Here is a 12,390-nt window from a genome sequence, read left to right as displayed (position 1 = left end):
TAATTTGAGTACCTGCCCATTATCCCTACTCTCTACCTCTTGCCACTCAGCCAATTTCCTAACCAGGTCTAGAATTTGCCTTTAAATTCAAGGGCTTCATCAAATGCCTTTTGGAAGTCAATATAAATCCATCCATAAGACATTCCCCAGTCTACTACTTTAGTCACCTCTTCAAAAAATTCAATCAGATTCATCAGGCATGACCTACCCTTAACAATTCTATTGTAGTTCCCTCTGATCAGCTGAACATTTGCCAGGTTTTCAGGCACCCTGTCCTTATTTATGGATTCTAGCAATTTCCCGACAACAGATGTTAGGCTAACCAGTCTATAATTTCCTGATTTCCCTCTCTCACTTTTTCAAATAACAGAGTGACCTGCAATTTTTCAATCAGGAACAGTTCTTTAGTTTATTGTTTTATCTGTGGTTCTTGCTGCTCTTCTCTCTTAAGCGCCAATATGTTATCCTATACATCCCTTCTCATTGTTATTTCATGCAGTGTATTACTCTAGCTCATTCCTTCTGAGGACCCTCAAACCTGTGGATTTACACCTCTCCTCCCCCCATCCTCCTATCGTCTGTAATCTCCAGGCTTTTAAAACCTAAGGTTGACATTGTCCACGCACTGCTTCCAGTTTAAAATCATCATTTTAATCCATTTCAACCTTTCTGGTATCCTGCACTATGGCCCCTATACTTTCTCAACTTAAAAAAATAATTGGAACGTCCTATTAATAATTAGTTTGTTCCCATGATACCTTACTGACAGCTTGAGAGGTCGAACCAACTTTAGGTCTTAATATCACAACCCAGAATTGAGTTCCAAATGTCTGACTACATAAACACAAATGATTGTATTATTCCCATAGGGATTAGAACTTTTGTTGAAATACTACCTTGTTTACAGACATTAGGGACACAAACATACACATTTCAAGTAGAGACTCACATACATATTACTCATATTCACAATTTTCCCTTCAAAGCTCAGGTGGATTACTGCCAGATTGCAGTGATGGTTCTATAGGCATAATAAGCTGTATCATGTATATAAATTCTTCACACCCACAGCTTCAGATTTAAGATCCTTTCTGGAGTACAAGGATTTTTTCACCATTTACTGGTTTTTGAAATGCCTATTTATTTCAGATTATCCTCTCATTTCATCATGTAGACTCTGTCTAGAATTAATCTTGAAAGCCATTCTAAAAGGATATTACTGAGGGAGTATTTACAGTGATATGATTTCAATACTGAGGGATCCATGAATAGCATGTAAAGAAAGAAAGACTCTCCAAAGCTCAGTGATAGCACTTTTGCCTCCGAATCAGAAGGTTATGGGTTCAAGTACCAGTCCAGAGGCTTGACCACATAATCTAGGGTGACACACCCAATGTACTGAGAAAGTGCTGCACTGACAGAGGTGCTGTCTTTTGATTAGATGAGGTCCCATCTGCCCTCTTGGGTGGATGCAAAAGATCTCACAGCACTATTTCAAAGAACAGTTGGTGCACTCTTCCCAGTGTCCTGGCCAATATTTATCACTCAACACACAACTAAACATCTGGTAATTCATCCCATTTCTCTATGTTGGGCTTTGCTATGTACAAATTAGCTGCTGCATTTCCTACATTACAATAGTGACTACAGATCAAAAAGTCTTCATTGGCTACCCTGAGATCATGAAAGATGCTATATAAATGAAGTCCTTTCTTGTATTTTGAATAGTGTCACTACAGGCACTTCTATCCTTTCAAAGTAATTTCCCAGGGTGACATTGCATGATTGCCAATTGTCAGTGCCTCACCCAAGAAGGGATTATTCCCATGTAAGCCTCAGCAGTAGAGTCATAGAGTTATACAGCACAGAAACAGGCCCTTCGGCCCATCATGTCTGTGCCAGCCATCCAGCACCCAACTATTTTAATCTAGTCTTGTTGAGCTCCTAATCCTTTCCTCACCTATTTTTTCACACTCCTCCACCTGGGGTTCACTGGACAATGGTTGGCCAATTTACGAACATATGAACATACGAATTAAGAGCATTCAACCCCTTCGGGCCTGCCCCGCTATTTAATAAGATCATGGCCGATCTGATTGTGGCTGCAACACCACCCCAATACCCTTTGACTTCCTTGTTAGTCAAGAATTTATCTACCTCTGCTTTAAAAATATTCAATGACCCTGCCTCCACCACTCTGTGCGGGAGAGAGTTCAAAAGACTCACAACCCTCTGAGATCTTTTTGTTATTTGTTCACAGGATGTGGGCATCACTGGCTAGGCCAGCATTTATTGCCCATCCCTAACTGCTCTTGCAAAGGTGGTGGTGAGCTGCCTTCTTGAACCGCTGCAGTCCATTTGGGATAGGTATACCCACAGTGCTGTTAGGAAGGGAGTTCCAGGATTTTGACCCAGCGACAGTGAAGGAACGGCGATATAATTCCAAGTCAGGATGGTGTGTGGCTTGGAGGGGAACTTGCAGTTGGTAGTGCTCTCATGCATCTGCTGCCCTTGTCCTTCTAGGTGGTAGAGGTTGTGGATTTGGAAGGTGCTGTCAAAGGAGCCTTGGTGAGTTGCTGCAGTGCATCCTGTTGATGGTACACACTGCTGCCACTGTGCGTTGCTGGTGAAGGGAGTGATTGTTGAACATGATGGATGGAGTGCCAATCGAGCAGGCTGCTATGTCCTGGATGATGTCGAGCTTCTTGAGTGTTGTCGGAGCTGCACCCATCCAGGCAAGTGCGGGAGAGTATTCCATCACACTCCTGACTTGTGCCTTGTAGATGGTGGACAGGCTTTAGAGAGTCAGGAGGTGAGTTACTCGCTGCAGAATTCCCAGCCTCTGACCTGCTCTTGTAGCCACAGTATTTATGTGGCTGCTCCTGTTCAGTTTCTGGTCAGTAACAACTCCAGGTTGTTGATAGTGGGGGATTCAACGATGGCAATGTCATTGAATGTCAAGGGAAGGTGGTTAGATTCTCTCTTGTTGGAGATGGTCATTGCCTGGCATTTGTGCGACATGAATGTTTCTCCTCATCTCTGTCTTAAATGGGCGACCCCTTATTTTTAAACTGTGTCCCTTAGTTCTAGTTTCTCCTCGAAGGGGAAACATCCTTTCAACATCCACCCTGTCAACTCCCCTCAGGATCTTATATGCTTCAATAAGATCACCCCTCGTTCTTCAAAACTCCAATGGAAACAGAGCCAACCTATCCAACCTTTCCTCATAAGATAACCCTTCCATCCCAAGTATCAGTCGAGTGAACCTTCTCTGAACTGTCTCTAACGCACTGATATCCTTTCTTAACTAAGGAGACCAAAACTGTACACAGTGCTCCAGATGTGGTCTCACGAATACCCTTTACAACTGTAGCAAAACATCCCTACTTTTATATTCCATTCCTCTTGCAATAAATGACAACATTCCAGTTGCCTTCCTAATCAATTGCTGTATCTGCAAACCAACCTTTTGTGATTCATGTAGCAGGCCATCCAGATCCCTCTGTACCTCAGAGTTCTGCAATCACTCTCCATTTAATTAATATGTTGCTTTACTATTCTTCCAGCCAAAGTGGACAAGTTCACATTTTCCCACATTATACTCCATTTGTCAAATTTTTGCCCACTTACTTAACCTATCTATATCCCTTTGTAGCCTCCTTATGTCCTCTTCACAACTTACTTTCCTACCTATCTTTATGTCACCAGCAAATTTAGCAACCATACATTCAGTCCCTTCATCCAAGTCATTGCTATAAATTGTAAATAGTTGAGGTCCCAGCACTGATCCCTGTGGCACACCACTCATTACATCTTATCAACCCAAAAATGATCCATGTATGCCTACTGTTTGTTTCCTGTTAGCTAACCAGTCCTCTATCCACGCAAATATGTTACCCCTGATGCCATGAGCTCTCACTTAGCTTAGCAACCTTTGATGTTGTCAAATGCCTTTTGGAAATCTAAGTATAGCACAACCACAGGTTCCCCTTTATCCACATTGTTTGTTATTTCCTCAAAGAACTTCAACAAATTAGTCAAACATGATTTCCCTTTCATAAAACCATGTTGACTCTGCCTGATTACATTGAGATTTTCTAACCTCCTTAATAATAGATTCCAAAATTCCCCTGCGACAGTTGTTAAACTAACTGGCCTCAGGTTTTCTGCTTTCTGTCTTCCTTCTTTCTTGAATGAAGGAGTCATATTCACTATTTTCCAATCTAATGGGACCTTTTCAGAATGTAGGGAATTTTGTAAAACTAAAACCAATGCATCTACTATCTCAGCAGCCACTTCTTTTAAGACCCTAGGATGAAGTCCATCAGCACCTGGAGACTTGTCAGCTTTTAGTTCTAATAATTTTTTCAGTACCCTTTCCCTGGTGATTGTAATTGTTTTAAGTTCCTCCAAATTTTCTAATTTCCCTTCAGTCTTTCAATCCACCAAACAATTCTAGTTCCTCAATCCCTCTGGCCATGATCGACTAACATCCCAGACTGGGGATCAAACCTGGTGGTCTTCCTTGATTATATGTCTCAATTATTTAGTACATAAACTTGCTGAATCATTGGGTCTATAAGTAACTAGCTCTACGCACATAAACACAGCCATGACAGGATCGTGCATAAAATATCTCTACAAACAGTGAACTACTCTTATTTCTTACTTTAGATGCACTTTTGATCATGCGGTCGAACCAGATTATCAGATGTCATTTAAAACACATATCCACAAGGTAGTCATCTGAAATTGTTAACAAACAACTTAAAGAAAGAGGCAGCACAGAGCAGGTAAAGTAAACGTTGGTTCCTTAGAGGATGAGACTGGGGGAATTAATAATGGGAAACAAGGAAATGGCAGAGACTTTGTATCTGTCTTCACAATAGAAGACCCGAAAAGCATCCCAATAATAGAAAATCAGGGGCAAAAAGGAGGGAGGAACTTAAAACAATCACCATCACTAGAGAAAACATAATACAAAAGCTAATGAGACTAACGGCTGACAAGTCCCCTGGACCTGATGGCTGGCATCTTAAAAGAAGTGGCTGCAGAAATAGTGGGCTGGATTTTATGGGCCACAATCTTTCCCCACTCTCTAGGTTTCCTCCTTAGTCAATTGTTTTGGCAGGATATTGGGAGCCCAGCTCAAGCATATAACTTAATAAGCTTCTGGCACCAGTTTACGTAGGTATCCTGGCTACATGGCCAGAGAAAAGAACATCAAAAAATCCAATTTAAAAGAGAATGGAACCACTTAAAGGAAAGTGGCTGCACCTGAGGACAAAAAAATTGAGAGTTTTTTTTACAGGCTCCAAAATGATTGGAAGAAGTTGGTAATGCTGAGATAAAGAGCTGGCTGGCAAAACCTAAGGAAAATTAAAAGGAAGGATGGAGGCACATAACAGTGTGAGTTTGATAAAGCAGATATACTGCTGTCTACAATAGGTGCAAGACTGATAGCTGTGTTTGGTATTAATGGGCTCAACACTACCTACTGTCCCTGCAGGACATGGGGACAGATAAAGGACATGAATGTGCACTTTAAGGAATCTGACAAATCTCTCCAACAGTATCATGCACCAGATAGATAGCCCAAGACTGGATGAAAAATGTGGTGTCTGTCCCACTTTTACTGCTCGCTGATGCCTATCCCTCAAAGTATCTTATAGCTCTGCCATTGCACTTTATGGATAGCGATACCTCAGTAGCACATGCATTCAATATGATTGAAAGCCTTGTCAACCCCACATCTTCCATGGGCTTTAGACATCAAAACATTGATGCACAATCTAACTGCATAGACACTAACTGATACTAAGATTAACCAGCAATTTCAGTTAACTTCTCCGTCACTAGGAAGGTGCTCCTTCAACTCACAACATCTCAAAACCAGTTTTTGCTTCCACAACAACATAGCACAAAATTAAAGAGAACAAATGGCAACTGGAGAAAAGTTCATAGATCACAGACTCTTGAACCCCTCTCAGGAGGCCACCCTGGTATATCAGACCACGGTGGGACTGTGGAAAAGTGAAGCAGCAGGTCTCCCACAAACTCAGGCCTAGTACTATTGTTTTTTTTATCATCCTTTTCATTCACTCCTATGCCAGCATACACATCACACAAACTATCTTGCCATGAAAGCTCTCTTTGACGTTCGGTCACAGAGCCAATACTCCTAACATTTCACTCTTTTCTATCATTGTAAGCCACGAATAGCAGCCTGTCAGCACTGACAGTGGCCGGGGGAAAAGCAGTACCAACAGTACCAACATTTGCAAGCACCCATGCAATTACTCATATGCCAGCTTGAGGACATAGCACCTATTGACTCAAAATGCCAGGGTGAGGAGGAGAAAGTGATGTTGACAGGAGGAGGAACAGCAATTTACTGCCTGGATGATCACAAGAGCCATCTGTATTACCTTGCAGTCTTGGGAACCTTGGCACCCAGACACTTGGCACATATTTAGCACATCTCGCGACTCAAGTGTCGCCTGTGTACAGTGAAAATGGACACTCACTGCATCGAAGATGACTGGGCGACATTCAGGGATATAGTGTACTCCACTGCTCTAGAGGTCCTTGGCCCTACCTCTCGTAAGCATCACGATTGGTTTGACAAAAACAACAAGGAGATCCAGAAACTACTGGAGGAGAAACATCACCTCTGTCAGGCTTACCTCAATGACAAGTCATCACTATCCAAGCACCATGCCTTGCAAAACACCTGCAGGACTGTCCAGTGCAAGCTCAGAGAGGTGGAAGACACTTAGCTGAGTCAAAAAACAGATGAACTCCAGTTATATGCTGACCACAATGGACTGGAAGAGATTCCACAATGCTCTGAAATCTGTCTATGGGCCCCTGTCACCAATCCTCGATGCTGATGGGTCAATACTGCTCACAGAAAAAGCTCAAGTTCTAGAAAGGGGCAAAGCACTTTAATCACATCTTCAATCGACCTTCATCCATCAATGGAAGAAGCAAACAACAAGCTGCCACAGATTTCCATCAACTGTTCTCTGGATGAGCCTCCCATGCTGTTAGAAATGACAAAAGCTATGAAACTCCTGTCTAGCACAAAGCTCCAGAAGCTGATGCTATCCCAGCTGAGGTCTACAAGGCTGGAAGTCAACACCTGGTCAAGGAGCTCACTGAACTCCTTCTATATGCGAGCAAGGAATCATACCGCAAGAATACAAAGATGCCTCCATTGCCCACATGTACAAGTGGAAAGGAACTCGCTAATCCTGTGACAATCACAGACGAATCTCACTTCTCTCGTCGTCGACAAAATCTTTGCCAGAATCCTTCTGAACTGCTTAGTGCAACATCTCGACCAGGATCTGCTGCCAGAGAATCAGTGCAGTTTCAGAACAGGTCGAGGAACCACTGATATGGTGATTGCAGTTAGACAGCTCCAGGAGAAATGCCAAGAACAGAACATGGACCTTTACACCACGTTTGTTGACCTGACCAAGGCCTTCGACAAAATCAGTCGTGAAGGCCTTTGGAAGGTAATTCAGCTGCCCTGAGACATTCATCACAATGGTTTAACATTTCCATGAGGGCATGCTCGCTCACACATGTCCTGGATGATGGTGAATTTCTGACCCATTCCCAGTAACTAATGGAGTTAAGCAGGGCTGTGTGTTAGCATCAACCTTCTTCAGCATGTTTTTCTCCACCATGCTCTCCGATGCCTTCCATGATGGTGATCCGGGCATTGAAATCAGATATCCCATGGACAGGACACTACTCAATCTGAGACGACTCCGGGCAAAATCCAAGGTCTCCAAGGACATACTTTACAATTTCCTGTTTGCCGATGACTGCACTAGTTGCTGGTTCAGAGCTGGATATGCAATGTAACAAGGATTTGTTCTCCAATGCATGTGACAGTTTCAGCCTTACAATCAGCACAAGTAAAACTGAAGTAATGTTCCAGCCTACTCCAAGAAAGCCTTATCTGGAGCAAAAGGTTCAGTCCATGAACTGAACCTGTCAGCATTGGATAAGTTCACTTAACTGGCAGCACACTCTCTCGAGCATTCTATATCGATGACGAGACACACATAGGAATTGTCAAAGCAAGTGTAGCCTTCGGCAGACTTCGAACGTCAGTCTGGGAATGAAGAGGAGTAAGTCTGCCGATCAAATTGGTAGTCTATAGAGCAATAGTCCTGCCCACACTGCCCTACGCATGCGAGACTTGGATTGTGTACCAGCGTCACGCCAAGAAGCTCAATCACTTTCACTTGAGCTGCCTTCAGAAGCTTCTGAAGATAAGATGGCAGGACAAAACACCTGACGCTGAGCTGCTCACCCAAGCTGGCATGTCAAGCATGCACACCATATTGAGATAGTCACAACTGAGTTGGGCTGGTCGTGTAGCCAGAATGCCTGATACTTGCTCACCAAAACAAATCGTCTATGGAGAGCTTGAGTCAGGGTTGCGCTGTAATGGCGGTCAAAGGAAGTGCTACAAGGACGCTCTGAAGGCTTTGCTTAGGAGCTTTGATATCAACCCTGAGTCCTGGGAGAAGCTTTCCCATGGTTGCTGCACCTGGCGCAAAAAAGAAAGGGTGCAGCCTCCTTCGAAAGCAATGTATATTAGAGACAGAGAGAAAATGCAAGGAGAGGAAATCCCGAGCCAGCAGCTCATCCAAAACTCAATGGTCTGTGGATTCCTGCCCAATTTGCAGCAGAACCTTCTGGGTGCCAATCAGCCTTAGCAGTCACCTCTGTACCCACCGGAACCCTACCAAACATCCTAGATGATGGACATGGTCATCTTCTCCTTGAAGGACAAACAACAAGCAAATCAAGTGTGGTGCCTAAGGTATGACGATTAAAGTGTGAAGGACAAAACAGGTGCTAGACACTAGACATTAGTTCCCAAATTCCAAGGTGTCCTGCTCCAACAGTGCAAGTGCCTGTACACCAAGATGATGACTCAATAGCAAGTCCTGGAGATCGGGTCACATGCAAATTTGGAATGGATAGCCTGCGCCTTAGGTGCATTGGCAGTGCCCATCCTAATTTCTTGGCAGTAATCTTAGAGTTGGAGTGTCCCATTCTGAAAGAGGGAGGAAGGCCCAGGAAAGGCCAAACCCCATCTGGAGTACTGAGTTCAGTTCTAGGCACTGCACCTCAGGAAGGATATAATGATCTTGGAATGGGGGTGCAGCACAAATTCACCAGAATGCAAAGGGTTAAATTAGGAGGAAAGATGGTATTGACTCGGCGTGTATTCCCTTGAGTATAGAAGATGAAGGGTGCTTAAGATGATTAAAAGACTGCATAGGGTCGATAGAGAGAAAATATTTCTTCTGGTGCGAGAATCCTGGACAAGGGAGGCAATTAAAATTATAGCTTGGCCGTTCAGGGGTGATGTCAAGAAGCACTTCTTCACACAAAATCTGGTGGAAATCTGGAACTCTCTCCCCTAGAAAGTTGTTGTGGAATGGAAATTTTAAAACTGAGATTGATAAATACAAATCAGATCTGATCGAATTAAATGGCGGAACAGATCTCAGGGGCTGATAGCCTACTCCAGTTCCTGTGTTTTTGATATTTAGGTAATTGGATTCTGCAGTTCTGCCCTTTCTGTAATTGGGCTGACCAATGGGGCACTTTTTACAGGTCATTGATTCTCTCTGGGATCTACTATCTTTGGTTGTTGAAGGTTAAGGGCCTTTGCTGCCCCCCCCTCCCCCATTCCTAGAAACCCACTGGGGTTTTTCCGGATATGTAGCATGCAGTGTCTACCAGTATACTTGAGGCCTTCTGTGACTGGTGGGCACTGGAGAGATTGGAATGCTTCATCGACACCTGGAATCGAATTTTAATTTAAGATGTTAAGTTTCATTTCAATTTTTGCTTGATTTACATTTATTGGTTGTTCCCCTTTAAGAAGGGGCACTTGCTAACTTTATAATTGGTGATGACATCCATTGTCAATCATTGTTAACAATATGCAACAAGCCTTCCCTTCTCAAAAAATCAACACACCCCTTCAGAGAGTCAGGTTGATGTCAATGAAAGCACATAACCATTGGACTCCAGTTGTACAGGAACAAATACCTGAAAAAGGTAGTATAGTCCTTGTTCACCACACCTAGCTGTGCTGCCTCCACCCATGCCAATCATTCTCAGCTGAGAGAACCACCAGGCTACCACACTCAGCATTTATGTCTGAAGCAACTTTTTTCATTCGTGAAAGCTACATTTGAAAGAAAGACTTGCATCTTTAGAGCACTTTTCACAACCTCAGAATGTCCCAAATGCACATTACCGCGAATTAAGTGCTTTTGAAGCTTCTCAAGGGCAATTAGGGATGGGCAATAAATGCTGTCCTAGCCAGCGACACCCACATCCTACGAACAAGTAAAAAAAATCACTCATAATGTAGGGGACAATTTGCAGACAGCAAGGCCTCACAAGCAGCAATGTGATAATGATCACTATTTTAATGATGGTGGTTGAAGGATAGCAGGGAGAACTTCTCTGCTCATCTTTGAAATAGTGCCATGGAAACTTTTACATTCAACCACTGAGAGGGCCTTGGTTTAATGTCTTATCCAAGAGCCAGCATCTCTGACAGTGCAGTGCTCCTGCATTAAGGCACTCCTACCTATGCTGGACCAAAAGTTGACGATATCCTCGATAAACTCACAAACAGCAGAATCGACGACGATTATGACGCAGCGAAGAATGCTCTGACAAGATATTTTCAACTGAGGGCAAATCCTCACTATGAAATGTATGTCTTCAGGCAAGCAAACAAGACAAGTGCGAGATCCTTGACCACTATGTGACGAGACTCAGAAATCTAAGCCAGAATTGCAACTTCACAGACGTGGACAAAGAAAACATTTCCCAGATCTTTATGACCTGTCAATCACCAAGACTAAGAAGGCAAGCTCTTAGAGAGGGCGATAGAAGCAGATTCATTAGGGACATTTAAGCGACTCTTGGATAGGTACATGGATGATAGTAGTATGAAGGGTAGGTAGATAGTTTGATCCTAGAGTAGGTTAAAGGTTCGGCACAACATCGTGGGCCGAAGGGCCTGTACTGTGCTGTACTGTTCTAGACTTGAAACTGGAGATCACCAATTTAAGTTAGATGAATCCAGTCGATTCATAACTACCTTCAGTACACACATTGGATTAAGAAGGTACAATGCTTGGAATAAACACAGTCTCTGAAATGTTTCAATTGATAGCAGCAGAATGGAGTCAAGAATGGGAGAACACAAGCAGAACACTTACAAACAATCTCGGTTCGACTCCAAGTGCACAATTTGTGACTAAATAACGACAAGTGCATTTTTCAGCTATGGGCATGAAGTTCTACAGGCACATATTTCACAAAAAAGGTTTATCTCCAGATTCTAAGGTGAAGGCAATCTTGAACGCAGATCCTCCCACAAATGCAAAATAAGTCAAATCTCTTCGAGGATTAGCATTGTACATTGCAAGATTTATCCCAGGGTATGGCTCTATCACAGCCCTATTTCGACAGCTCACTTGCTGTCAACTGGAAATGGGATGAGGCAGAAGCACAGGCATTTCATAACTTAAAGAAAGCATTGATAAATGCACAACCAATGCCTTATTTTGATCACAGAAGACGCACTGAGTTGATAGCAGATGCCAGTCCAGTTGGTCTTGGAGCCATGCTCTGCCAAGACAACAAACCAATTTCATATGCCAGCAGATCAGTGACGGACACAGAAACAAGATACTTGCGGACAGAGAAAGAAATGTTTGGGGAGTAGAACATTTTCCCCTATACCTATATGGAGCTAAGTTTTTTTTAATTCATTCATGGCATGTGGGCATCGCTGGTTAGGCCAAGATTTACTGCCCATCCCTAATTGCCCTTGAGAAGGTGGTGGCCTTTTTCAACTGCTGCAGTCCTTGGGTGTAGGTACACCAATAATGCTGTCAGGTAGGGAGTTCCAGGATTTTGACCCAGTGACAGAGAAGGAATGGCGATATTGTTCCACGTGTCATGGTCCTGTACTTTTTTTTCCTGGAATATGCGGTTTGCCTTTAAGGTTTGCCAAGGATCAGTATTGCTTTAGGAACCGGCAAGCCTCAGGAATTATAGAAAGGTGCATTTTCGATTGCCATTAGAAACAGCCATTTGGAGACTGCGATTCAAAGGATGCATTATCGTTACCATAGATACAGCCACTGGAAGTGAGTAACAAGCGATATATTTGTTACAATTCAAGTTTGAACTGGCTTTTAGCTGAAGACAGTTTGTTCTAACAGTTCACAGACACAGAGGACACAGACAGCTATGGTGTTTAGCACACCTGAAAAAGAGCTTTCAACCATTTAAACTGAAGGAATAGGATTTTAGTCTGTT

Source organism: Heterodontus francisci, chromosome 3, assembly GCF_036365525.1.
Source record: "Heterodontus francisci isolate sHetFra1 chromosome 3, sHetFra1.hap1, whole genome shotgun sequence".
Taxonomy (NCBI): Eukaryota; Metazoa; Chordata; class Chondrichthyes; order Heterodontiformes; family Heterodontidae; genus Heterodontus; species Heterodontus francisci.
The sequence above is the reverse complement of the archived record's forward strand: the minus strand, read 5'-3'. Positions refer to the sequence as shown.